Source organism: Macrosteles quadrilineatus, unplaced genomic scaffold (assembly GCF_028750875.1).
Source record: "Macrosteles quadrilineatus isolate MER2022 unplaced genomic scaffold, UCM_ALF_1.0 Scaffold_6__1_contigs__length_79288215, whole genome shotgun sequence".
Lineage (NCBI taxonomy): Eukaryota > Metazoa > Arthropoda > Insecta > Hemiptera > Cicadellidae > Macrosteles > Macrosteles quadrilineatus.
In genome coordinates this window covers 42,231,009-42,257,965 of record NW_026542599.1, presented here as the reverse complement: position 1 = coordinate 42,257,965, position 26,957 = coordinate 42,231,009, and the positions used below count along the sequence as shown (strand labels likewise).

The following is a 26,957-nucleotide window of genomic DNA, read 5'->3' as shown; positions in this document are numbered from 1 at the left end:
AGCTAAACTTTTATAATTACGTTACGTATAAAGGTGTGTAATGTATTAGTTTAGTTAATGTATTGTTTTTTTTTTGTAATTAGCTATTTGTTTACGGAACCCAGCAAAATATTAAATAGAATTTGTGGCTTTAGTAAAATGATGTCTACGGTAAATTTTGGTGTAAATATACTTTTGATTTTTCAGTTTGGACAAGATTGCTCTTCTTATATAAAAATACTGGGCCGTTAAATGTAGTACTTAAATATAACACTATGCTGTATGTACCAATAAAATCGAGAATCATTTAAGGAAGTATCCCTAAAGATTTTAAATCGGAAACATATACGAAGAGTTATTTGAAGTTATTTTACCCCTTGGTAAATTAGTTTTATAAATGTTCAAGTCAAATTTAACTACAACTGTACATTAGGTTTATTTCAAAGTGAATTCTGTGCTTGTTAGTAGTAATAATTAAATGTACCACTATACAGTGATAAATTGAGTTATGTCTAGTGTATAAAAAAGTGGCTATTAAGAGTTTAATATTTTATATTAGTGTTTATAGGCTATTTAAGTTTTTTATGATTATTAACTACGCTTTGTGAGAAAAAGGAATTAAAATTGATGGAAATAAATATCTTTCACGTATGTAAAAAATAAAATATAAACAAATTAGTTCATATTACTAATTCCAAAAGCTTTCAAAACCTATTACCAAATGTAAATCGGTTTAAATAAACTAGTCGAAATAATTAAAGCTCACAGAATGGAAGCCTATGAATAGGAAATGTTCCGAACTCATTGTTGATGAACGCTTAAACATACTTTACATGTAAATTACAGCCAAATGTTATATGTTAGCTGACACTCAAAGGTTAAAATATTTATAGTAATCGATGTTCATGAACATATATTTAATTTTCATTATTTTAGAAGTTAATTTAAATTTAAGTACTTTAGAATTAGTGTGTTTGGAATTTGTACTGTAACTGCAATTACGATTTAAAAATGCATGGCTGTGCCATTTCGGACAATATAATCTAAATGAAGATGGAAACACTCTATTGAGGTAGGTAAAATACAGTTTATATTCTTATATACACATGCATTGTATATTTAATAACAATATTATGTTCAAAGTGTCTTTATTACTAAAACTTAAGAGATTCTTTGTGTTTAGAGAGCTATCAATACAATACGATGGTATAAATTCCCTCAAAGTAATACCATTGTACTAATTACCATTGTATTTACCATTGTAATTGAATCAAAATTCAACTATTCTGAAATCGAAGTTTGCGACAGAGAAAACGTCGAGATTAATCTGCCAAAGAAGTGAAACATCACGATTCTTCATTATGTTTAAATTCTTAAAACGGGGATGACAAAAACAAGTAAGAATATAATATATAAAATAGAAAAAGTGATAACAAAACAATTTCATCGGAGGCTAGTTATAACCCGGATTAAATATTCGAAAGCATGATATTAACTGTAGAAAAATATATACAAAATACATGCATACGCATAACATAACAGAACATAACATAACTGAGATATATAAATGAGATGAATAATTATATCGATGATTATTTTATTTAACAACTTATTAAATACAATTTTACAGATTATATAGAATTCATAAGGGGCATTTTAGACCTGCAAACCGCTTGTCTTATTACATTTATAGGTTACTACAAACTGCTAAAATATTAAATGCCATTTTCTTTGTAGAAATTAAACAATTATATATTTTGTATGGGAATAGTGCTCTCATCTAGAGATTCTTAAATAACATAAATAAAGGGTTAGTTAAATAACATAAAAAGAAAATAACACCTCAATGAAGAAAATCAATGAAGTCGTTAGGATACGTCCTCTTTTACATTTTTAATAAGTATTTATATAAAAATTCTGCAACATACTCGTTAACATCCCATCGATAAAATAGAAATAATAGAAGATAACAATATATAGCGATATAGAAATAATATAAAAAAAAATAGAAATAGATAAAATAGACCAAATAGAAATAGAATACATTTTTTTGTTAAAACCAAAAAAATTCAATAATTAATGCTCTAAATAATGGATATAAAAATATCAGCAACGATTAAGACGAACTGAGGACATTCTGTATGGAAACCATAAACCCAAAATCCAGGAAACGATCGGCAACAAACCCAGGGTTCTCGTTATTCACCGTAACATTTCTTTATAGGTTTCTTTATAATACCTTTACGGCCTATAATATTGTGTATGATACGATATAATCAACATATGTTATAAAGTGTCTTGTAAAGATCTGGTCAATAATAAGTTCTATTAGAATATTTCTCTTAAATAAGACTACTATTCAAGTGATTTTTATCTTGAAAGCAGCTGACGTATTTACTGATTGCTGGAATAATAATGAAGTCGATAGATAAAAAGATATTTATGTGCCATTAATAATTGTACAAGGACTTTATACTACTATTAGGGTATAGATTTTATAAGTATCAGTGATAAACGGTAAGTTGTAAGTACATCTTCGACATTAAAGGATTTATTGCGAGAAAATTCTTGTACAACAATCCCTACTTAAAACATTTTTTTATCCTTTGAGAATGTAAAAGTGGAAGTTTTTTTGTTCATGCTATATTTATCCATGGTGCTAAATTTCTTTTGTAAACTAGGGTGCGTTGTTAGGGATGTGTTAGATTCCCAGAAAACGCAAAACAAATAGGATTGGACAGCTTTTCCTAAAAGCGTTTGTGTACTCTTTACAATACTTACTGTTAAAATTTCCACCAGCGTAGACTACAACAAAAATTAGTATCACTTAACTGTGTGATGTAGAGTAAGTAGATCCAAGCTATTGATCGAGTTTAGGGGTAGTTTATTACGTACTCCTTTAATAAACAGCTACAGAATACCAAGTCACGGATAAAAAAATAAATACTATTTATCTTCATATAAATAGCAAATAAGTGTTTAAATATCTTTCATTTCTCGTAATTATTACAAAGTTTTAATAATTGTAAGTGAAATTAAAATACGACGTAAGCCCGTTTTGAAAGTAAACAGATGGGGATTTTATTTTATGAAAAACATTTAAGCACTAGCTAAAGAAAATTAGTAAGGTATTTTGCTTAAGTTTTTTTAATAAGGTGTAATGGATATTAGTTTTGGATACATTTCCTACAGAGGCAACCATGTGCTAGACAATCAAAAAAAATTTTTATTAATTTTCATTAAACAAAACAAAACAATAAAATCAACAATCATTTTAATAAGAACCATTGATTATATTTTATTTGAATTGTATAAATAACAATATTTTATACAGGATATTTAAATATAATTTGTACCTCCATTACAGTAAATCAATGTAAGGAATTGGTTAATACAACGAAATGATTCGGTAGTGATCGGCAAAGAAGAAACATTTACTGGTAAAAAAGGATAAAAAGATAGCTAAGATAAATATAAATTTCAGCAACAAACCGTAAAATATAAAATTTACCATCCAGCAGTATTTGAGGACACAAAACAGGATCGGTTGGTGATTGTCTGGGCTCAGTGTTGTGTTTTATGTTGTGGACTTTATGATGCCACCTGATCATTACCTTCGGCTTGTTATATTTTCAACCCTCATGATTTATGTAGGCTAAATATTAAGGAATTGTTTCGTTCATACCAAAATCCACCAAAGGTATTTATTACTGAAGGTTTTTAATGTGCGTAGAAAAATTATTATATTTTAAAATGTTTGTTATTAGTTAGGTTTGCACACTTTTTCCAATATCATGGTTTTAATTTCTAAGAAACCTCAGCGGGTAGAAGTGTGTAACAAAGTTATACTTTTAATGATATCGTGGGATTCTTGTGTGTTCGTATATTCTATGGTTAGGTAAAATTAACCCTCCTTAAACTTGAATCGCAAAAGCTACTTAAAAATAATGTTAAGAAGTGAAGTCCGATGTTTTTATATACATTTAGTTACTACTTCAAATATATACTTTTCTAACACAACTAATTTACCTTGCATATTGCGTATGGACCTAACCTTCTATTAAAAATTATGGATATACTTGAAACTCGTATAGTGTAAGTGTTTTATTTTGCGTATTGAACCAAGCCTCCTTATGCTTGTTAAAAACAGTTTATATTAATCTTATCAACCGCCCCTTCTACATGAGATTTTACGCCAAACAAAATTGATTCCCTTTTAAAGTGGCATAAGAACGTTGTTTTTTATGCCTAATTCCTTGAGCATCCAACCTAGAATATTTTAGTTTTCTAATGCGTTTGTTATACTTAAAGAGCGCGTTGAAAAATTCCGACCTTCAATTTTATTACTAGATTCTGTAGTAGTGTGACAATGATCGCAATGGCAATTCGGAGCATTCATGTCCATTATGAGCTGGATCTCATCCATCACATTGTGATGATTAAGTACGATCATAACGATCTAGCAATAGCATCGCTTCTCTTTGAACTGAATGACTTGGAACCTCTACACATGCAGATTAATGGGAGTTGGCTATTTGTAATGAATATACGACATATGCCTATGATTATACTCAAATTATAGGTATACCATTAAGCCAAATAATTAACACAGTACTACAAATTATACACAAAACATGAGTAGGCTAGAAGGTAAACTTAGCATAACAGATGAAACAATTACCAGGATGGACATGGCCACGCTGAATATTATCAGATAAATAAAAATTGAAGAATAATTAACTGAATCGTACAATGAATTCCTTCTAAATACCTAAACAATTAACGAGTTTCATAAAAAAAATTACAAACCGAAGTAGTTAGCCAGTAGCATCTATATGTACTTTAGTAAGCTATTTACGTAAATATAAAAGATAATTTCTATTCCTACGTCTATAGTTTGGTTTTTATTCTCTCCTAAATTTGTTTTAACATTTAGTTTGATAAAAAAAATGTCATTTGTTTTTCAAAATGACAAATGAATTTAAAATTTAATATTCGATCATAAATAAGTTAGTTAAAACATTTTGTACCAACATTTTAAGTGTCAAACAAATGTTGTGTATAAATGTATTTACACTAAGATGAAATGGAATTGCTATAACTATAAATAGTTATTACTAAACACGATAGCTCGTATAGTAGTCTATTTAAAAATATAAGAGACCCAACCGTATATTTAGTTACAAAGTTTTTGTTTTAACTTTATTTAAGAAAATCACATTATAAAACTGTACATGACAGAAAGTAAAGTTTTATACAGAGTGTAACATAATGTTCCGCACGGGTTTGATGTATCATAAACGTTCACAGATAAATCTAAAAGATTTGGTACATGAACATGACAGCTAAAAATATACTTTTTGAAGGAACTATAAGTTTTCTGACATCATGTATACGTCCCAAAAGGAGTCAATGGAAATATTAAATAGGATTATAAGTTGGTGTGCACATACAATTAAAGGCCTTTGTTAGTAAAATACAATGCTGAAGGGTTGAGGTAAAATCTACTGATTTAAAATAGCAGCGGCTGAAATATTCAAAATGGCAGATTCAAGAAATCTTTGAACGGCTGTCGTTTCTTACTCAATTGTCCAATTAAGTTTAAATTTGTGGCATTTAACTCTGCTAGATAAGCTCTTTAAAGTGATGTGCATATAGACATATGCTACAATATAAAAGTTCCTTGTGGTACGTTCCCATAATAGCATATTGAAACGTAAATATACATGTTGTTTTTAAAGTACCGTACGGGTTTAAAAATTATTTGATTCATAACAGATAAATCAATAAGATGGTTCATCAATACGACACCAAAAATATACTTTTTTTAAAGAAAATGAGTTTTTTGTCATATTATGGGGAGGTCTTGTATTTTATTAACAAAGACCTTAAATTTCATGTGCATATCAACCAATGCTTTTAAGATTCTCTTTTGACACCTTGGGGGACGTACCTATGATGTGTCAGATAACTGACAGTTCCTTCGAAATTAAGATTTATCGGTGCGTGTTGATGTACCAAATCTGATTGATCTATCTGTTATCTTCACAAAATATTAAACTCCCTGTATATTTATGTTTTAACGTAATTTAGATTTATTTCAACACATCATTAAGCTATATTTTAAGTTTATTTAATTATATTATTAGGTAGTTGTTACGACCCTTTTATGCAATGTTTTTCAGCAAGATAATAATATCTGATAATAACTATGGCAAAAAATTACTTTTCAATGTAGCTTTAAGGTTATTTAATTCGTCCGTAAACATTTTAAACATTCACATCACGCTTAACAAATAAATTTAACAACAACTTTTAGTTGCCAGCCTTCTTCTCAGCTTATGGCTAGTTTGAATTCACTTGCTATTTGTACCGGGAATATTTTATAAATATTAAATTTTGTACGGTAGTATGTTATTAAAGGCCGCAATTATCCACAACATATTTTAGGTAATCGTCTCGTTCCTTATTATATTTTAGCTTGTAAGTACATTTTGCTTTTTCACCTTGATAACAAAAAACCATTATGCTTGTAATTATAGGTCTTACACAATTAGATACTAATTCACTAAACCAAAACCGTCGGCTTGGAAAATAAATTAAACTGCAACTTGCCATATTTTAAATAGATTTAAACACAAAGATAGAGAGGCAGATTTATACACCTGTTGTTGTTAGTCAACACATGCCACGAGGTGTAATTTGCTCTTTTTGTCTCACTTTCATTTGCCACCTCTCAAGCAACGCTGGGCTTGGTGTTTTAGATTGATTTTTAAAAATATTATTCAAAGGTTCTATGTTTTATTCTGAGAACAGTTTTTAAAGTGTTTGGTTTATTAGCATAACAATATAACCACATGACTGCCTACGATGGTATATTAGTGATTTTTAGTGGTGTTATACAGTAAAGTACAGTTTCGGATATGCTACTTATACAGCAGTAAAGACCTACAGGGGACTGCCATCATTTTTCAGTAATCGATTTTTGAGAAGATGATTGAATATTTTATTATTACTGTTTATGCCTAAGGGAGTAGTTATTACCGTGTAAACATCACATGGCATACAAACAATTTTCTTAATCTGCTTTGGCTTTGCTGCATTTACTATGAAAACAAAAAGAGCTTTTGAATGCAAGTGTAAAATACGAAACAATTAATTAAAAAACTAATAAATAATACACTTTAATATACTTGTTAAATTGTGTATTGTTTGCTATATTTTGTCGTATACCTTTTAATTTTGCTATACAGTATATTAAAATCAGTTCAATGAAGTAATAACTACAGGTTTCCACTAGGTTTACAGAGCAAGGTAAGTTTAGACTCAACCAAAGATCAGAGGATCAAAGTATTATCTTCTACCTATAAAAACCATGCCCTGACCCATAAAAGTAGGAATTTTATGGAGCAGGAACACCAAGAGTTACGCTTCCTTGCACATGCATTTCAAACCACATTCTTCTTCTACTGAGTTGAATATTTCCCAACACTTTTAACTCAAGATGCTGTGTTTTGTAAAGCAGCAGAAATCATAATTGATAAACAAAACTTAAGAACAAGGGAGTGTTTTTCTTCTTTGACGTGTTTAAAGTTTTGACAAAGTGAATAATACAGGACATTCGTTTGTAAATAATATAATATGACTCATTAAAACACCCATTATGAGAAAACAAAATAAACCAATAATGATTATAAATTGAATTAAATTGTATTTTGCACCAGAAGTAATGTTATCTTATGCCTATTCTCTATAGTAGGGCCTATATTATTTCCGTTTAAGGTTTTGCCAAAAGAATAGCTCTTATTGGGTTACGTATTTAAATTACAACCTAAAGGACTAAGTCCTACATTAATTCATATTTACTTGAAATTGAATAGTAAATAATGATAGAATGGTTTAAATTAAACTGTGCAGGTAGTTAAGTTTGTAAAACTGTTATCATAAAGAAGGAAAAAGAGTAGACAACTGTCTTGCCATTTCATCAAATTTATGGCAGAATAAATCATAAACTTAAGTAGCCATCAGGATAGGGCTAACCTAGGACAATGCATATTAGATAATCGTAACGTATACCTTTAATCCGCCAGCATTGCGGATTACATATTCACATCCTATTGCAGTCCTGAAGCTAATAAGAATAACTTTAAAAAGTACATTTAGCCTCTTAAGGGAATTTTACCAAAATAAATTTATGATATCTTACCCAATAATATAAAAAAAGGTTTTCCAAACCCATAGAATATATTAAAATTCAGGAAAGAGTTTAATTAGAACCCATAAAGTGTGAACAAAGATTGGTTTTATTTCGTATTAAAGTCAAAGTTTGCTCAAACAAAAAAGCTAAGTGGCATAACTTAACAACTTTGCAGCTGTCCAAAGTCTTTGGCTTCTCCAATGTCACTTCCACTCTTCGTACTTTCAAGTGGAATGATTTTGTTAAAGACTCTTGACAGTGATTTAAAGTCAGTCTTTGACTTGGTTACCAAATGGTCATTAAATTTCTTACAAAACAATGAACATAGCTTTATAGGTACTTTCCTGTTAAAGGGAACATTCATTATTATCGATGATTTATTTTCGATGCATCGATATTTTTGTTTTCCATCCGATATATTGATAGTAACAAATTGAAACATATCAGCTGACAAGTTCGATGTAGGATACAGTAAATAAATATTGTTTAGTATCAACAAACAATTAAAAAAATATTGAAATATTGAAATATTCATATTGAAATGAAACTGTTCTAAACTAACCTAACCAACCAAACTTGCTGTAACATTTCAAAATTCCGTTTGATAGCCTATTCCCCACATGCCTTTTCTGTTATCAAATGTAATTTTGAAACGGTAACTTAGCCTATACAGCAAGTTTGGTTAGTTATGTTAGGTTAGTTTAGAATAGTTTCATGTCCTAATCCGATATATAGGCTATTATTTTTGCCTAAACAAGGTTGGTTCTTGACTTGTAATTTAAATGCGTATGAAGATATTAAAACAGAAGTACCAATCGTGAAGTAAAACAAAAATATCGATACATCGAAAATAAATCATCGATAATAATGAATGTTCCCTTTAACAGGAAAGTACCGTTTTATATCTACAGTATTTTTATAACAATGACATAAAACATGCAATCCATGTTACAATAGTTTTTTTTGTAACGTACATATCTGGTTTTCCCAATGTATAAATTCATTATATTAATTGCAGCTGTCAAAACAAAGGAAATATTAAAATATCAAGCACTTCGGTTTTCGAGTACAGAATGAAAATTTCATTCAAGTTTTACTAAGTGTGTTGATTTAATGTATAATTACTGAATAAATTGAAACCCCTAATACAAATGTTTTTATCCTCATAGACAACTACAGTGACAATTACTTATAACTCGAAATATAATTTTCTTCTTCGCATTATAATTAAGTCGTTATTATTAATAGATCATCGATACCTTATAAATTAAAACAACATAGAACGTAATCCAACTATCATGGCATTTGAGATTCCGCGAGTGTCTTTATTAAATTTTAACATTATATTACGTTTAAATATATAGATTTTTGAACGCTGCTAGCATAAATTGAAGTCAGACATAATTAAAACGTGAGGACAGTAGAAGATCGTACTGTTGAGACAGTACGGTATAATATATTTAACTCTTGAAACGTGGTCGCAATAACTAAGAAAAAGCAATATACTTTTAAGAAGACTGACTCTAGACATAGACAAATAGTGGAGTAAGTGATATCTTAGCTCATGTCAAAGATTTTGAAATATACTTCTCTTTTAAAGATACAGTTTGTATATTTCATTTGTAATCACCCTGTCTATTTCCGCTAATAAAAATCATTATAAAAGTCAATAAGCAATATCAGTTATAAAACCCCACACTTTCAATCGTTATATTAATTAACAAATCCTATATTTTTATTGGTTTAGTAAAACTTCCGTATCGACGAAATTTCAATAGATGTAACTTTAAAAAGTCGTTTTGCTTTGTTCCTCTAGATACTGTAATACATTAAGTCGTGCTAGATGAAAAGCTACAATAACTATTACCTAAATTAACTTGTTTTTAAGGTATACTTGAGATTTTATTGTAATGTTTCTAAGAGTAGGAACCGATACTATTATTTCCTAATTGGTTTGGTGTGAATATAAGGTCGGTGCCATGTAAGATTGTTGGCTAACCAATGTCGTATGCCATTTCGTATGCCATTTCTTCTTTTACAAGTTCAAACTAACCATTAGCTTAAAATCCGTAATCGACAAGAAGATGTTTTTTTTTATTGCACAAGACTTTATGTAAACTTTTCAAAAAAGAAATCCCTACTATACTAATTCAGTGTTTTTATCAATTAAGATTGCAGTAGTTTTTTCTCGGATAACACAAAATCTAGACTTGCAAGTGCTGGGAAAGATTTAACCAAGTAGAATAAAAATGTGGTTTGAAATGCATGTGCAAGGAAGCGTAACTCATGTTGTTTCTGCTCCATAACATCCATACTTTTATGGGTCAGGGGCATGGTTTTACTAAGATATAACTTCTATCTTCAAACTTTTTTTCCGACGAATCCAAACTTACTTCACTCTGTTAAAATAGTAGAAGTGTTTGCTATATTGCATAAATTAAAAGATAGAATACAATTATAAGTTATACCACGGACAAAATTAACTTTTATTATGATCGTGTATTCACATTTCATTCTTTAGGATAAAAATTACCATAATATTCTGATCCTTATAATTTGCAGGCAATTACGAATACCCGGATAGTTACAATTATGTATATTTTTACTTTCTCCCCCTATACCATAGTATATGGAGAAAGTATTGTTTTCGTCAAAATTTTCGAGTTTGAGTTTTGAGTGGATATATTCGTTTTGGGTCCTCCTGGACCCAAAAAAGTGGTTTTCGAAGTGATGTCTGTGTGTGTGTGTCTGTGTGTCTGTGTGTCTGGATGTGTACAGAGCTAGAGACTACACCTGTGGTCCGATTTCGATGAAATTTGGTATGTAGGTTCTAATTCATGGTATCTCCAGGCGTTTTTTTTAATTTTTTTGAAATTTTGATTTTTAATGGGGATTTTCCCATAAAAACCCATAAAAAACCGGAAAAATCGGATTTTCTCAAAAATGGCCCGAACGATTTTGATAAAAATTTAGTATGTTGGAGTCCTTTAAATTCTGAACAAAATGGTACAAATCCCATTTCTGTAAAAATTACGGTTCAAAAGTTATGGTAAATTATGTTATTTTCCCATAAAAACCCCATAAAATAACGAAAAATAGGATTTTAGACAAAAATCCGGTTTTTATTTGACATAGTATGTTATGGTCCTTACAATTATGATAGTTTTTTTTTCATTTTTTAGAAATTTTTATTTTTAATGGGTATTTTCCCATAAAACCCCATACAATAACGGAAAAATAAGATTTCCCCAAAAATGGCCCGAATGATTTTGATAAAAATTTAGTATGTTATAGTCCTTTATATTCTGAACAAAATGGTACAAATCCCATCCCTGTAAAAATTACGGTTCAAAAGTTATTGTAAATAATGTTATTTCCCCATAAAAACCCCACAAAATTACGGAAAATCACATTTTCCCAAAAATGGCTCAAACGATTTTGATAAAATTTTAGTATGTTATAGTCCTTTAAATTCTGAAGAAAATTTTACAAATCCCATTTCCGTATATTTACTCTCACCGCTTACACATGATAAAGGTTGTTGACAAACTTATGGGAGAAAGTATGTGTCAGAATGCTGATACCGTTTATTATAATAAGTACGACGGGTGGATTGTAAGTACTATAGATCGAGAATTCAGATAATGTAGCGGAAAAATCTTAAATCATAGTTCGATAGCAATTAAATGCATCTTAACTTTACTTCTCTTGATTGCAAACTTTCAATGATCTATCAACGATTGGACAGATTGATTGTATGACGTGTCAGTTATTAAAATATAACTTGGTAGGTTGCTCCTTAAGCATCTATAGATGGTTTTCAATCAAATTGTTATACAATGTGCCTTTTAGGTAATTTCCCATATAGGAAATAAGCTATTACCGTAGTACTCATGGTAAGACCTGGACCCGGGACCGATTTACTTTTTTGTTTTGAGGTCCCTAGAGACCAAAAACGCCATCTGTTCAGATTCATATATATATATTTGTATATATATATTTATATATGTGTCTGTTAGCGCGATAACTCGAGCAAAAATCATCAGATTTTCATGAAATTTTGTACAAACGTGTAAACCTACGTTTATTCGAACGAGTTCGCAAACCAGCATGATCGGACTATGGGAACAGGGGTCTATGGGGGGTTTTATGGGGTAGAAATTGGTTTTTCCCATTTTTGACCCTAAAAACTTAAAATTTAGCAATTTCTTTCAATACAATTTTGTAGAGCTTAAAAAACAAATAATTTAGTATATTGAAGCGTTGTTATGCGCCTAATGGTTACGGAGAAATTTCTAAAAAACTGTAAATTTAAAATTCCCATGTTATTCTTATGGAGAATAAATAAACTGTTGTAGTTTGCTTGTTTATGAACATATTTTAATCAAATGGCAAATGAAAATTCGCTTAGTCTGCAGGTTTGCTGCGGCGAGGTATTTAAAGATTAGTCGTATAATGCTGAGAGCCAAGAATAAGCAATTGCGTCATCGTTTCAACTGATACAGACCACTTATATTATATATGTATATCAAATAAATGGAGCTAGTTTTTAATAAAACAAATACTAGAATATAGGGAGTTGAACCCTTCAGAAAAACGGAATATTTTCTTAGCATAAAGACTCTCTATACACGGTTGTAAATAAAGATGTCGTTTATTACTATTTTGTACAATTAAAAAAAGAGAGTAAGGTTCTCCCCTGTTAAACCGATTAGGGCTAGATTTTATCAAACCACGAACCAAGGTTAGTTTTAGTTACAAATTAAATTTCTAATACAAGAAAGCAATAAGATTAATATTTTTACAGATAAACATGTATACAATAGAAACATAAACTTATGATTCCTAGATATGGATTATTTCAAAAACGCTCTCAGTTATGTAATTGAATTAAATAATGTTTGACCATGATTTAAAAGCTTTATATTAAACACAAAAAAATCTAAAAGCATTTGATGACGTTTTGAAATCTAAAAAATTTCTCTTGCAACTGTTAAAAGGCTACTACGACTGTATTGATCAGTCGCAATAACAAATTGACATAACGTGGGAACATTTTCAACTTATAGTCCATTAATTATTTCCAAATTAGGGACGTAATATAAGGTCAATATGGAAAATGCATTATAGTAAATGAAATATAAGGTTTATTACAGAGCAAACGAATGTTTAGTCGAATCTCTCTTAGTCTTCACTTAATTTAATAGCTTAAGTCGTTTTACTGCTGTTATGCCACTGAACAATAGCTGTAAATAAATAAATAAAAATATGAGAGACAGCAAAATATTCCAAATGTGTAAAAACGCAGTCGGGTTTTATGCTTAGTGTTATGATGTGATAAAAGATTCGCATAAACTGTCCAGCTCCAATCTTGCAACAAGATACAACCGTCTTTCGCTTTAACATTTCAAAACTTTGTTGGAAAAATATTTGAATAATTGAGCTACGGTTTAAAGCTATCGTGGATAATAATAGAAGGATGTAGTATTTTCATCATGTTTCAGTTCTTAAAATGGTTAATCATTCAACAGCAACGAATCTAAATCCATTTTTGAAAATATTTGTGCCTTTCATCTACCTGTGAACAAAAGAAGTTCACTCACTTAAGAGACTATTTTCAGGGATTCCATTAATTAAAGCTCCGTTCCCTAATAGATGATCCACTCTGCAAACAGATACTTCACCGAATATACATGGCTATTTTACCAACTAACATGATATATAAAACGATTAATCCAATCGTGTAAACAAACTTTTAATCGTCATAATAAGTTTAGAGGTAAATTAGTATTTTCTGTTACTAAGAGTGAACAAGTTTATACACAGTTTACACAATGGCCTCAGCAGTGAGAATTAAAGCATGAGCATTTATAAACTTTTGTGATAGTTTGGATCACAGATAAACAATTATCTATCCAAACTTTTTCAGACTCAAATTCGTACTTTAACTATATTATTTCAACAAGCCGTGAAACCTGCTTCAGGGACCTAAGGTTTTTTTCCTAGGACGCTAGGCACGTATCTTGGATTGTTTTTAAAATCACTTCAGGCTAGACCTAGGGTTTGTGGTGGGATTTGAACCCAGGACCTCAGGGACTGGAGTCCCGTGCTCTCACTCCCCAAGGGAGTAAGGTGGAGGGATATGACATTATTATTCGGTTACTCAGAAAAGTATGTCAGACACTAACATATTCTGAACTTGTGGAAAACCAAGGCACGTTTCATAATCAGTGTTATGATGTGATAAAAGTTCCTCATAAACTCACAAGATCCGACCGTAGTAAATAGATGAGATTTCCGATGTCTTGGGTGAACGTTTTATAACTGTGGTGCAAGTGTTGCTGAAATATATGAAACCGAATATATCTGGTAGATTATCAAACAGTTAGGAAACCCTAAACGGTTTTAATTTTGAATTTGTAACACTAAATTTAAACGCTTACGTACTTAATCCGCAGCAAAATACAATCAAAAGTACAAAAAATATTAGTCCTAATAGAGGATTAGTACGTTTTTTTTATGTGATATGAAATTTAGGACCTCTATAATAAATACATTTGTCTAGATAAAACACCAGTTACTGTTGTTATAGTTTATTTTGTACTAGTCTTAAAATGTAATTTTCATTTCAAAGTTATTTCTTCATAAATACGAAAAGGACCGATTTCGCTTGAAATATAATTCATGCGATTCAAATATATAATTCATTTTGCTCTTTTGAGCATTTTTATATTAGGATGCCATCATAAAATGTTAGTTAAAACTATTTTAGTTATTATAATACCAGCAGAGCATAAACAATATTATGTTAATATTTTTATACCAGCAGAGTAAATACATTAGTTTCAAGGAAAACGCCAATTTGAAATTAACTTATAAAAATCATGCATCAGAAACAGTTTTAAAATACTTAAAAAAAAATACTTTAAAAACTTTTCGGTGAAATGGCTACCCTACAAAGTAGGTATTTTAAGCCAAGTATGAATGGAGATGAGTATAGGATAAGTGGCGCGATCTTGTAGTCTTGTTAGTGACTAAGGCCGACATATTCCTTAGACACAGCTGTTAATTAATAGCTCATACAGCTAATAACAATTAAAGGACCTACAGTTTATAGTGGAATCCAAACCACATTTTTCCTTGGTATATACGAATTGGTCTAATTATCAGGATAGTACTGCGGATAGTCGTAGTACTCACTCATGCGGACGTTAATCCACACCAGGAAGTATCGCATTTCAAATATAAGATAAATTTAAAATAATCTTACATCCACTCTCACAAATTTTGTAAGATATTGAAAACGCATAACGTATGTTTTACTGAAAAGAAATAGTATAGGTGTGTCAGCAGTGTAGGGTTTTATCGAATTAAACATTTAAAAATTCTTATTTCTTATAGCAAAACAAATACTGTAAGTCTACTAACGTCTCTAGAAATTATTTAAGGTCAACGTTAATATGTAGGCCAATTTCATTACATATTATGTATGTGTTTATATGCTAATACTTTAAATTATTTACCAAGGCTACAATTAAAAAAGTTTAATGTTTCGCTATATGAGTAGTAAATTTAATTACGCGAACATTAAATCAAATTCTGCAATACATATGTAATTCTTCAATGAAATAAAGAGTTTTATAGTGCAGGGAAAAGTTCACAACACATGAGATACATATTTCAGTTGATAATTCTTTTTTTATGATTATCCTATGATCTGAAGCAAGACACCGAACTATTAGGTCACTACAGCATTTTCAATATGGAGCAAAATCTCCATGGAGGTTAAATACGTGAGCAATATAAACATGAAATTCAAATGCAAATGTGTGAAGACATAAACAGGTTTTATGATGTGACAAAAGCTTCTGCTGACCTTTATACACTCGTTGTAACTAAATACGTATTATTGAATAGGTGTGTAGTGCCAACTAAGCAACACAGTTTTTTAATATAAAATGACTTACATGTAAATCATGTACTCAAATAATTTTTACTTTAAAATGGAGAAGATTATTAATTAATATTTGCACACAGAAAGTGTTATAAGTGGTCCAATATTGGATAAAACTGTGTTTTGCACATTTTAACGTATTTCATTATACTCTTAAAAAAAGGGATAATAATATTGTTTGTAATTGATATTTTAACTGTAGACAAGTTTATAAGCAGTGGTAGGCCTAGTTAGACTTGTAGAGCAAGGCCTCTGTTTTTTAACTTTGTCAATACTTCCTAAACATCACAACCTAGCACTTTTACATTCTCTAAACATTTACTTTTACATGCCACGTTGAATCTCACTGTATAATATTCGAGTTATAGCATACTGTATAGTACTGTGGTACCTATTTTAATTGTGAACTATTATAGTTAAAATAACTGCAAATTTTTAGTTTGGATCAATAAAAAGAGTAATACACTTTATAAGGTACTTAAAATTGTATCACTCTATCAGTTAAAAAATTAAAAAGTCTCTGAATCAGTTTTTTCTAGTTACAAAATTAAAGTATCTTCTGGGTGAGAAGTACCAAATAGCATATCTGACCATACATGACCTTAGCAATACATTTATTTCATTGAGATATAAATATAACTATAGCTATGGATTAAAACAGTACTTTAATCTATGTTTTAGCTCAAATTTAACAGACCTAGTAGTATATTTTTATATAGGCCTAGTAATATTTATTATAGGGAAGTAGCTATTACCGTAGGTCTCATGGTAAGACCTAAGCCCGGGACCGATTTACTTTTTCATTTTGATGTCCCCAGAGGCCAAAAACACCATTCGTTCAAATTTTTATATATCTATATATATATATATATATATATATATATATATATATATATATGTGTGTCCATCCGCACGATAACTTGAGTAATATTTGTCCGATTTTGATAAAATTTGGTGTGAAGGTGTAAGGCGGGATAAACTTGAATGAGTTCGCGAACCAGCATGATCGGACTATGGGAACGGGGGTTTATGGGGGGTTTTATGGGGTAAAAATGGGTTTTTCCCATTTTTGACCCTAAAAACACAAAATTTCACAATTTCTTTTTAAACCATTTTGTAGAGCTTAAAAAAACAAATAATTTAGTATATTGAAGCGTTATTATGCGCCTAATTGTTACGGAGAAAATTAAAAAAAATTTTAATTTTAAAATTTCCATGTTATTCTTATGGAGAATAAAGTCAACTGTTGTAGTTTGCTTGTTTATGAACATATTTTGATAAATATTTTGGAAAATTCATTAATTTCTTACTAAACCACAGTACCTTTAAACATTTTACATAAAAACAACTCTTTTACCCTCCCTGTTGCAGCAAACCTAAGTACTCATTAAACTAGTTCTGTTTAAATAGGGAATAAATATGATATTTTTAAGGAGACATTTTAGTCTAAATCCTATCAGGCAAATGGAAATTCGCTAAGTCTGCAGGTTTGCTGCGGCGGGAGTATTTTCTTTTTTAGCTATACGTTTGAACGATCAAGTTTTCACTTTTTAACTAAGCTCTAGAAGTATTTTTTTTTTTTTTTTGTAGGCTAGGCACACAGAAAGTGGCATTATCACTTTTATAAAACCATTTTGTGATTTGTGGGATTTGAATCGGGGACCTTGGAGACCAGCTTGCTCTCTTCAAGCTATAGGTGGTAAAAGAAAGAAAAAAACTAAATAATAGGTTTTGTTCAATATTTCATTAACAAAAAAATCCAAGCCAATTTTTAAATTTAATAAATGTAAACAAAGAATAATAAATTAGTACATTTTACTTTTTTTATCTATTCTTAGATGAAGTTCAATTCTAGGCTCGACAGCCTCAAAATTTCTCAAAGAGAATTAGTATGTTTTTTTTTTATTGAAATAGTAAAGCATTAAATAAATTATCTACAACAAGACGATATGATTTTATATTTGTCCATTACTAGAATCTCAGACAGGTACTTCAAACTTTAGTGCTTCCACTGCTTATTATTGCAGCCAAGTTTCAAGAGATTATCTCAAGACAATCTTGAAAAACCTTCTTCTTTTGTAAGCTTTTTTCTCTCTTTTTATAGTTAATATTTCATACGTGGTTTTCTTATTTCTTTCTGCAAAATGATGCACATTTAATATGTATATTTAAATATAAAGTAGGTATTTAAAGATAGGTAAATTGTACACAAAACCTAAATCATTGTATATAAATGTAACACGAAGTCTCAAATGCGGTTGAAAATAAAGCTTTTAATAAAACTTGAATTACATATATAGAAAAGTAGATTTTCAAAGCTAAATCATTAACTCATATTTTGATATATTTGTTTGAAGGTCAATCAACAATATATTTTAGATCTGAATTACTTTGAGGTTATAAAACTAAGTAAACAATAAACGTAAAATTAAATTTAAGTAAGCCTATTACTGTGCATTAGTGTGTATTTGTTTATATATTCTAATAACTTTTTTGTACAAATATACTCTACAATTGTCATTTCCTAGTTTTAAAATGCATTATAAATGCACAAGTTGTTCTATAAAACATGGGCACTTTAGCTGGAACCAGTTGGCGGAGCAGTGGTTCCGGGCCAGGGAAAGTCACTCGTAATAATTTATAGCCCTTCTCGTTACAACTGACGAAGAGCCAACTTTTCCACCATAGTTTCAAAACTTAAATGTATCGTTTGTTGTAAAAGCAAATTTAAACTTATTATTGCACTTCAAGGAGCATTATTAAGCATATTACGAATTTGAATGAGGTTCGAAATTATTTCTGACCCCAAATGATAATGCTATATAATTTTACATTCCAAAGATTACTGTTTAATTGCAAGATAACTCAACAACCAAATAATATTGTTCTAGGTTGGATGAATAAAAGAACCTTTTTACATATTACATATTTATTGTGGATTTATACTATACGAATAAATTTACCCATTTAAATCAGGTTAAAATTGTCAATAAAGGTAGCCTATTAAAAATTATTTATTATAAACTGTTAAGCAATTTCGTTTCTTGTCTGTAGGTAAAGATTATTTTTTTAAGTGTTAAATTGCGACTTACATTTAAACTCGATATAATTTAAGTCGGCGAGCAACACTGGACCAATGAAAGTGTCCTCTAAAAGTACTGCAAAGGATAGATGATTGTTACTACTATTGTTACTGCTATACTATGAGATTACTATACTAGATGTTGTTATTTACTATTCCTCTCTCGGACAGATCTACGAGTGAAGTTATGAGCCCGATTTTTGAGACATCCTGAATATGAAAAGCTAGGCAATAAAAGTTTCAGGATAGTAATTAGTTCTACACCAAAAAGAAGTGACCCATAAATAGGTTTTAATGACTCAATAATAGTAAATAAAATATTTATAAAATTCTTAGACGCTTTGTGACATTATTTACTATTTTCAAACACATTTTGTTTTATTTTTTATTTTATTTTAAAAGACTCAGGAATATTTTCTGATCTGGTAATCAGATGTATGAACATGAAATGGACAATTATTTGAGGCAATTTTAGAGTGTGTGTCTGTTGTGATGTAAATCATTTTGACAGTCTTGTCATACGACCACCGTGGGAAGCGTATATGTCAAGAGCTTTTAATAAACAAAACTCAGACCTGTAAAGTTTTACCTCATATTTCATGATTACGGATTGGACACAGGAGTACTCTGTGACAGTGTTTATAACTAGTAATTGTTTAGTGTGAAATCGTATTTTAAATATATTTTTTGGAATTTTAAGAATGTTTTAGTTGAAATGTATTAGCTTTTTTATTAATTTTTATGTACAGGTGTATCAGCTTGATACTCTTAAAGTTATTGCTAAAATAATCATTAACAGTTCATTTCATCTACTATACTTTATTTTTGTTATTATTAAATATAAATTATGAAAATTGTTAGATTTGATCCTTTAATTGTAAATTAAACAATATTTTATAGACGAAAAATCTGTTACCTTCTGTAAATGAGGTTTTTTTTATGTGCATACTGTTTTTAGCGAATTTCCCTATAGGGAAGTAGCTATTACCGTAGGTGGCACGGTAAGACCTAGACCCGGGACCGATTTACTTTTTCATTTTGATGTCCCCAGAGGCCAAAAACACTATTCGTTCAAATTTGTATATATGTATATATATATATATATATATATATATATATATATATATATATATATACTTATATATATATATATATATATACGTCCGTGAACGCGATAACTTGAGAAATTTTTGTCCGATTTTGATGAAATTTGGTTTAAAGGTGTAAAGCGGGATAAACTTGAATGAGTTCGCGAACCAGCATAACCGGACCATGGGAACGGGGCTTTACGGGGGGTTTTATGGGGTAAAAATTGGTTTTTCTCACTTTTGACCCTCAAAACACAAAATTTCCCAATTTCTCTTTAGACCTTTTTAAAGAGCTTAAAAAAACAAATAATTTAGTATATAAAAGTATTTTTGTTCGATTATTAGTAACGGAGAAAATTAAAAAAATTGTAAATTTAAAATTCCCATGTTATTCTTATGGAGAATATTGTCAAATGTTGTAGTTTGCTTGTTTATGAATATATTTTGATCAAACTTGGCAAATTTATTTATTTTGTACTAAGCTATCAATATTTTACTCAAAAACACACTTTATTAGTTTCCTTGTAGCAGCAAACCTAGGTACTCGTTAAACCTAATGTTATTAAAATATATTTAACTGAAAATCAATTCAGACAAATGGAAATTCGCTTAGTCGGCAGGTTTGCTGCGGCGGGGGTATTTAGTTTAAATATAGTCGAATAGAGTATTTTACATACCAAAGGTCAGCTTAATTATGGTACCTGAAACATAAATGTTTAAATTAGTATTTTGCTAAGTGATATTTTACGACAATCTTTCAAATATAACTTTAAACAACAAATTTTAAGCATTCTACCTACCGCGTGTGTTTCCCACCACGAATAACTACTTACTTATCATCATAATACTCCCAAACTAAAGAATAGGTGGGGAGAAACTACCAAAACTATTAAGCGTAGATCTTAACAGAGGGATAGACACCCTTGACTCAATATTGTCAAAATAAAGATCCTAGCCAGTAAGTAAACTATTTTGGAGTTTACGATATTTATTGCCAGATTACAATTATGACTTAAAAAGGCTTATTGTAAAAGGTTTGCTATACCAATTAAGTATAAATGCTGTAAAATACAAAAAAGCATTTAAAAATACATGTTTAGTTAAATATTCATTATTGGAAAACAGGTAATCTCGACTACCACTATGCCGATATAAATATTAATCTAGAAAATGTTTGGATTTTTTTTCATCCAACTTAGGTACAGATAAAAAACAAATTATTAATGAAAACTCAAAACTGCAGAGAACTTCGTTTCGTCATTAATTCCTTCTGTCTGTAACTTCTGCGTCCGCAACTAGAGGCTATAATTCACAAAGTTGGTGTATGATAAAATATTACAGTCTGACATTTGCGTCCCAATATTTCACGAAAAAATACTATAAGTTGAAAAAGGGTCGTGTGTTAGCTGCACCAACTTCTTTGACTTGTAAGTTGGGTAAGTTTAGGTAGATGAAGAGGAACTCAACTATTATTTATTTTCGCAGTTGATATTAATATTTGCATACTATTAGTAAACCTTTAAAAAAATATTTTTAGCTGCGATGAAAAGAACACGACTCAAACACAATTTATGTACTTGATATGTGCATTAAAAAATTTGAATGGTTTCTCTTTCCAATCGAGTTCATAGCTTAGAATTAGATTTCTAATCGTTGTTCTAGAGTTGGTTGGCTGAATCGGGGAATTAATAGCCTCTATAATGGCCTATAATTAGTCTTAAGTACCACAGTTTAGGAACAGTAAGTAATTATACTCATAAGGGGGGATAGAGGACTTCCATGTACTACCGAGATATTCCAATATAATCTGAGGTGGTAAAACCAGTTATTATTAAAAATATGGATGAGTAAATAAGTTTACGTTTTTACATTACTAAGAATTGTGTTAGTTTGTTAGAGAAAATAACTATTTGATTGTGTATGTATCTTAGTATAAAATTGCTTGTCACATGAAATGTAATCACTCAAACAATAAAGATTTCTTTTAAATTAAAATAAGTAAAATACTACAAATTTTGTATGTTATTTATTTGAAATAACTGCTTATAACTTTAGTAAATATAATCATAAAGTACTCAATCATTGTTTTTAACTATTACCAAGATTTGAAATTAATATAGCACGTATTTTAGTCAAATTTATTTAAAGTTATAGTTAAAGTGGGACCATTTTATATTTTATAAAACTATTTAAAAAAATTTCACATTTCAGCTCTTCAATATTTTAGTTTAAAAGGAAGTGAATTTCCGAGCATCTATTGTCTACAGTTGGACTGTGTACTCGACCATCCTTATCTCTACATTCCATTCCTGAATTCCTAAAATTTCCTGTCTGCCAACTTGAACTAACCATTACAGAGCGTCACTTGGGAATTGACTACTGCTGAAGCAGGATTTAATGTGTTCTATGTTGAGTTAAATAATTTTTGTAGCCTTTTGTTGGGATATTAAAACTCAAGAATACATACCTATTTCTCAAGTGAAAATGAAATGTTAACTACCTGTAAATATGTGCAAATAAGGAAATTTTGTCTATTTATGATTAATCTATTTAAGGAATTTTTATCTGTGAAAAACTTGTCTTCAAAAGCCCATAGGGTGAGTACATTTGTCTATGCTTAATTTAATTTCATTTCAAACTGTATTACTATGAAGGAAAACTGATGAAAAAAATCCATTCTCTTGTAAATATTGGGAAAAATGTATTGTGTTTTAAATAATCAATTTTTATCCAGAAAGTAATGCCATTCAACTCAGGATTTCACATGTGTAATCTCAAAACTTTTCCTGCAAGTCTTATGTAACTAAATATTAAATCTTATGGTACATATTTGAATATTTTATCCTCTCATTACAGTTAATAGTTGTTTTGATAAATTAATTGTTTCACCTTCTTAATTTGTAAAGGTACTGACATGATAGCTTTGTAGTAAAGAAATAATTTCTTATTTGCAATCGTTTGCCGTTGCAGTAACGGTAATGGCAATAATTTATGAAAATTAAAGTTACATGTTAAATTTGTTCAGTTTTGTGATTACTCAATTATTATTATGTGAATCTCACTGTATAACCTTGCAAATATAATTTTTATTTCATATACAAAGATTATTATTAATGTTGATTTATGAGTACAATAATTGAGATATTTTACTACTAACAGTAGTATATGATTGCTGAAGGAAAGGTACTTATTGAATTTGTAATATTAACTCTTTTAATTGATTCTACTTACAAACAATTAATATTATTAATGATGTTGCAATTTAATGTTTGACGAGTTACCAAGATCAATTTATATTGTTTCTGTTCCATACACATTGTATATGTAAATGAATATTTCAGGATTCACAGAACTGTACTTTTATGACACTGTTTAATGCTAGGTATACTACATTTTCAGGCTTTTTTGAGTATACCCTGTTGAGATTACCACTTATTGAGGAAACTTCTAGAAGGTTGTAATTTGAGACCAACAATAATCTACCTGGACCTTAGGATATATTATTGATAACTTATGTGGTGACTAAGCTTCAACACTTAAGGTCAGACACTTATGTTTTTCCAATTTTCTTGTGCTGTGATTCTCTGGGACAGTTTTTCCAGCTGAGTCACCGATCATCGAACCTAGGAACTGTGTTGTGCTACTGCACAGTTGTTTAATGGCTTTAAGCCTAATTAATTCTTAACTTTTATTCTTAACTTGTTCTATATTGGTGTATTGTATATATATAATAATTATTTGTTCTCTTATCTACTTAAAACTTAAAAAAAGGGGTTTCTGATTTAAATATATAGTAGAAGGACGTCCGAAATATTTTGTAATTTAGGTATTTACTTGGAATTGTATTATAATTGTTGTATCCTGAAGCAAGTCATAAGCTTAGGGGTTTGGAAATATTTTTGAGTAACAAAATACTTTGTAACTTTTATGAGCTCTGAGTTAACGGTTCACATTTATAAAAAAATTGTGTTTTGTGATTTATTGATTGAGTAAATTGATATGTATTCAAATTTAAAAGGGGGTTTCTTGTTTTCACCTTAATCTTTAAAAAAACAAGTGGCGCTTTTTCCTGACCTAGTCTTAGAAATTCAACTCCTAACCCAACCCACTCACCCACTGAGTAAAGCTGAGGTATAAATATAATTTTGGAAGGTAACAATAAAATGGCGCGGCCAACGTGGTAGGCCTAGGTTGGATTTCTACTCAAGGTTTTATAGACTTGATTTTTTTTAAGAATTTGAAGAATTTTTATCGATACAGTCAACTTATACAAAACTCTTGATTGAACTTGGAGATTTTAGGGCACACATTATTGAAGTTTTGTTACAATGTGTTGTGTCTACACTTAGAAGAATAACAAACTTATATGAACCCTGATTATTATTGAACTTATTTGAATATTTTGGTCTAGTTTTTGTAGCTTGGAGAAATATTGTACAGTTCATTGTAGAGGTTATTTGTTGTTTATCACCTCTAAAATTGTTGATTATTGATTGTGTCGTACATTATACCTTGAATAATTTGTTGCGTTGAATTTATTCTGAATCTTTGGGGTTATCTTTGAATATTAGCCTTGAAACTTTGAATTTATTTTGGGAGAAAAATGATGTACAAGTCGTCACACATTAACCATCTGGACAGGAATGAACTTGAGCATGAGTTAGATGTTCGGAGCTTTAAGGACTATTCCTCGATTAGGATGGAAGATTTAAGGAAGAAGTTGAGAAAGTTTTTGAGGCAAGAACAGTCTGGGTCAATACCAATACCTATTGCGTACGATGACGAAAATGAGGTTGACATCTGCAAAGATAAAATAAGTAAACTCTTGGAAATGTTTAATCTCCTCGTTTTACCTTTGGAAACCACTGACGTACCAAAATTGAAGCGGAGAGTGGAAGCATTGATCTTTCATACTTATAAGAGAATTGGAAGATTAGGTAGCCGTTATGAAGCTGATAGACAAAAACTTGGTCAAGAAATAAAAGATATCGTGAGACACTATGAGAAACTGATTGGTCAATCACTCCGTGATATGAATGGTGACTCTGATAAGATGGATTCTCCCAGCGACAGTGAAGATAAGGAACTTATGGACCAAAATAAAGTAGATGAATCTACAAAAACAGTTAATGCTCGACCTCCTACTTCGTCTAGTGAAGAACATGGGGCAGGTCTCCCTAAGCAACTAGCATCAAAAGTAATAAGGCCAAATGAGAGAAGAAATAAAGACTTTCTGGATGACTTGAAGATGAGAAGAAAGAAGATGGACGCGTTGATTTTGTCAGATTCTGAGACCAGCGCTGAAGAGGATGTAGATAGGAAGCTGCGGAAGAAAAAAAATAAGAAGAGTAAGAAGAAGAAGAAGACTCGTCATTTTAAAGAAGAATTGTCTATGTCATCATCTTCTACTCTATCTTCAGATGAAAACCATGGACGTAACTCTAGAAGGATTATGCTGAAGAGGACCCCGGTGAGATTATGGAACTTGAAATTTTCTGGAGATGACAACACAAGTGTTGGGGCATTCCTAGCCGACGTTGAAGATAGACGTGTCGCAAATCATATGACCTTCCGAGAGTTATTCCATGCTGCTGGTGAACTCTTTACTGGCTCCGCCTTAGTAGTTTACAGGTCCTGCCGTGGAAGAATAAAGGACTGGCAAGGACTCGAGACAAAATTGCTCTACGCCTTTCAAGATCCCGACTACGATCGAAGACTCATGAGAGAAATTGAGAACCGAAAACAAGGTGCCGAAGAAACCGTCACAGTGTATATTGCAAAAATGAGGAGTTTATTTAGTCGCTTGACTAGGCCAAAATCTGAAGAAGATATGCTCGATATCATTGAGGAAAATGTACTTCCGGAATACCAGTCAGCACTCTGCCTCCAAGATTTCAGGAATGTTGATGAGCTTGAAGTGATCTTACGTAGCCTAGAAAAAGGTCGTCTCAGAGCTCAACGTTATGACACAAAACCCCAAAGAAGCCTTCTCGAGCCTGATCTCGCTTATAAACCTCGTATTAAGAAGGACAACATTAAAATATCAACTGTAGAGTCTTCTAACCCATCGCTTAACAGAAGTAATCATCAAAGATCCAAAAATTCATTTACCTGTTGGAATTGTCACAAACCCGGTCATGTTTTCTCAGATTGTTTTAAGCCTAAGACAATGTTCTGCTATGGGTGTGGCAAGGAAAACACAACCAAGTTAAAATGTCCCTCGTGCAATTCCAAGACTACTAATAATTTGGGAAACTCTCCGGCGGAACGCCAGACATCCGGCTCCCGTTCCGCTCCAGTCAAAACCAAAATGGATTAAGTCCGGATAGCTTTGTTGTAAATAATTCTGTAAATATTACCTCTTTGTTAACCTTCAAGGAAGGAGATGTAAGGCCATATCTTAATGTAAATATTGGTGGCTCTGAAATTACAGGTTTATTAGACTCTGGAGCAAATAGAACAATAATAGGAGACAAGACTCGAAGGATGCTAGAACTTTTAGGACATCGAATCAGGTCTTCAAACATAACCCAAGCTACTACTGCAGATGGATCAAAATGTTCTATTGGAGGGGCGGTGGACGTTCCAATTGAAGTATCTGGGAGAACTATTGTAATGGAAGTTTTGTATTTACCTCACACTACAGTGTCATTGATT

General features: G+C 30.4%; 1 protein-coding gene across 4 annotated transcripts in view; it reads right to left on the bottom strand.

Moving 5' to 3' along the window:
* The window catches only part of LOC128996837 (very low-density lipoprotein receptor-like), a 335,698-nt gene that overhangs the window by 149,786 nt on the left and 158,955 nt on the right, over positions 1-26,957 (bottom strand). The gene's annotated exons all lie outside the window — the stretch shown is intronic.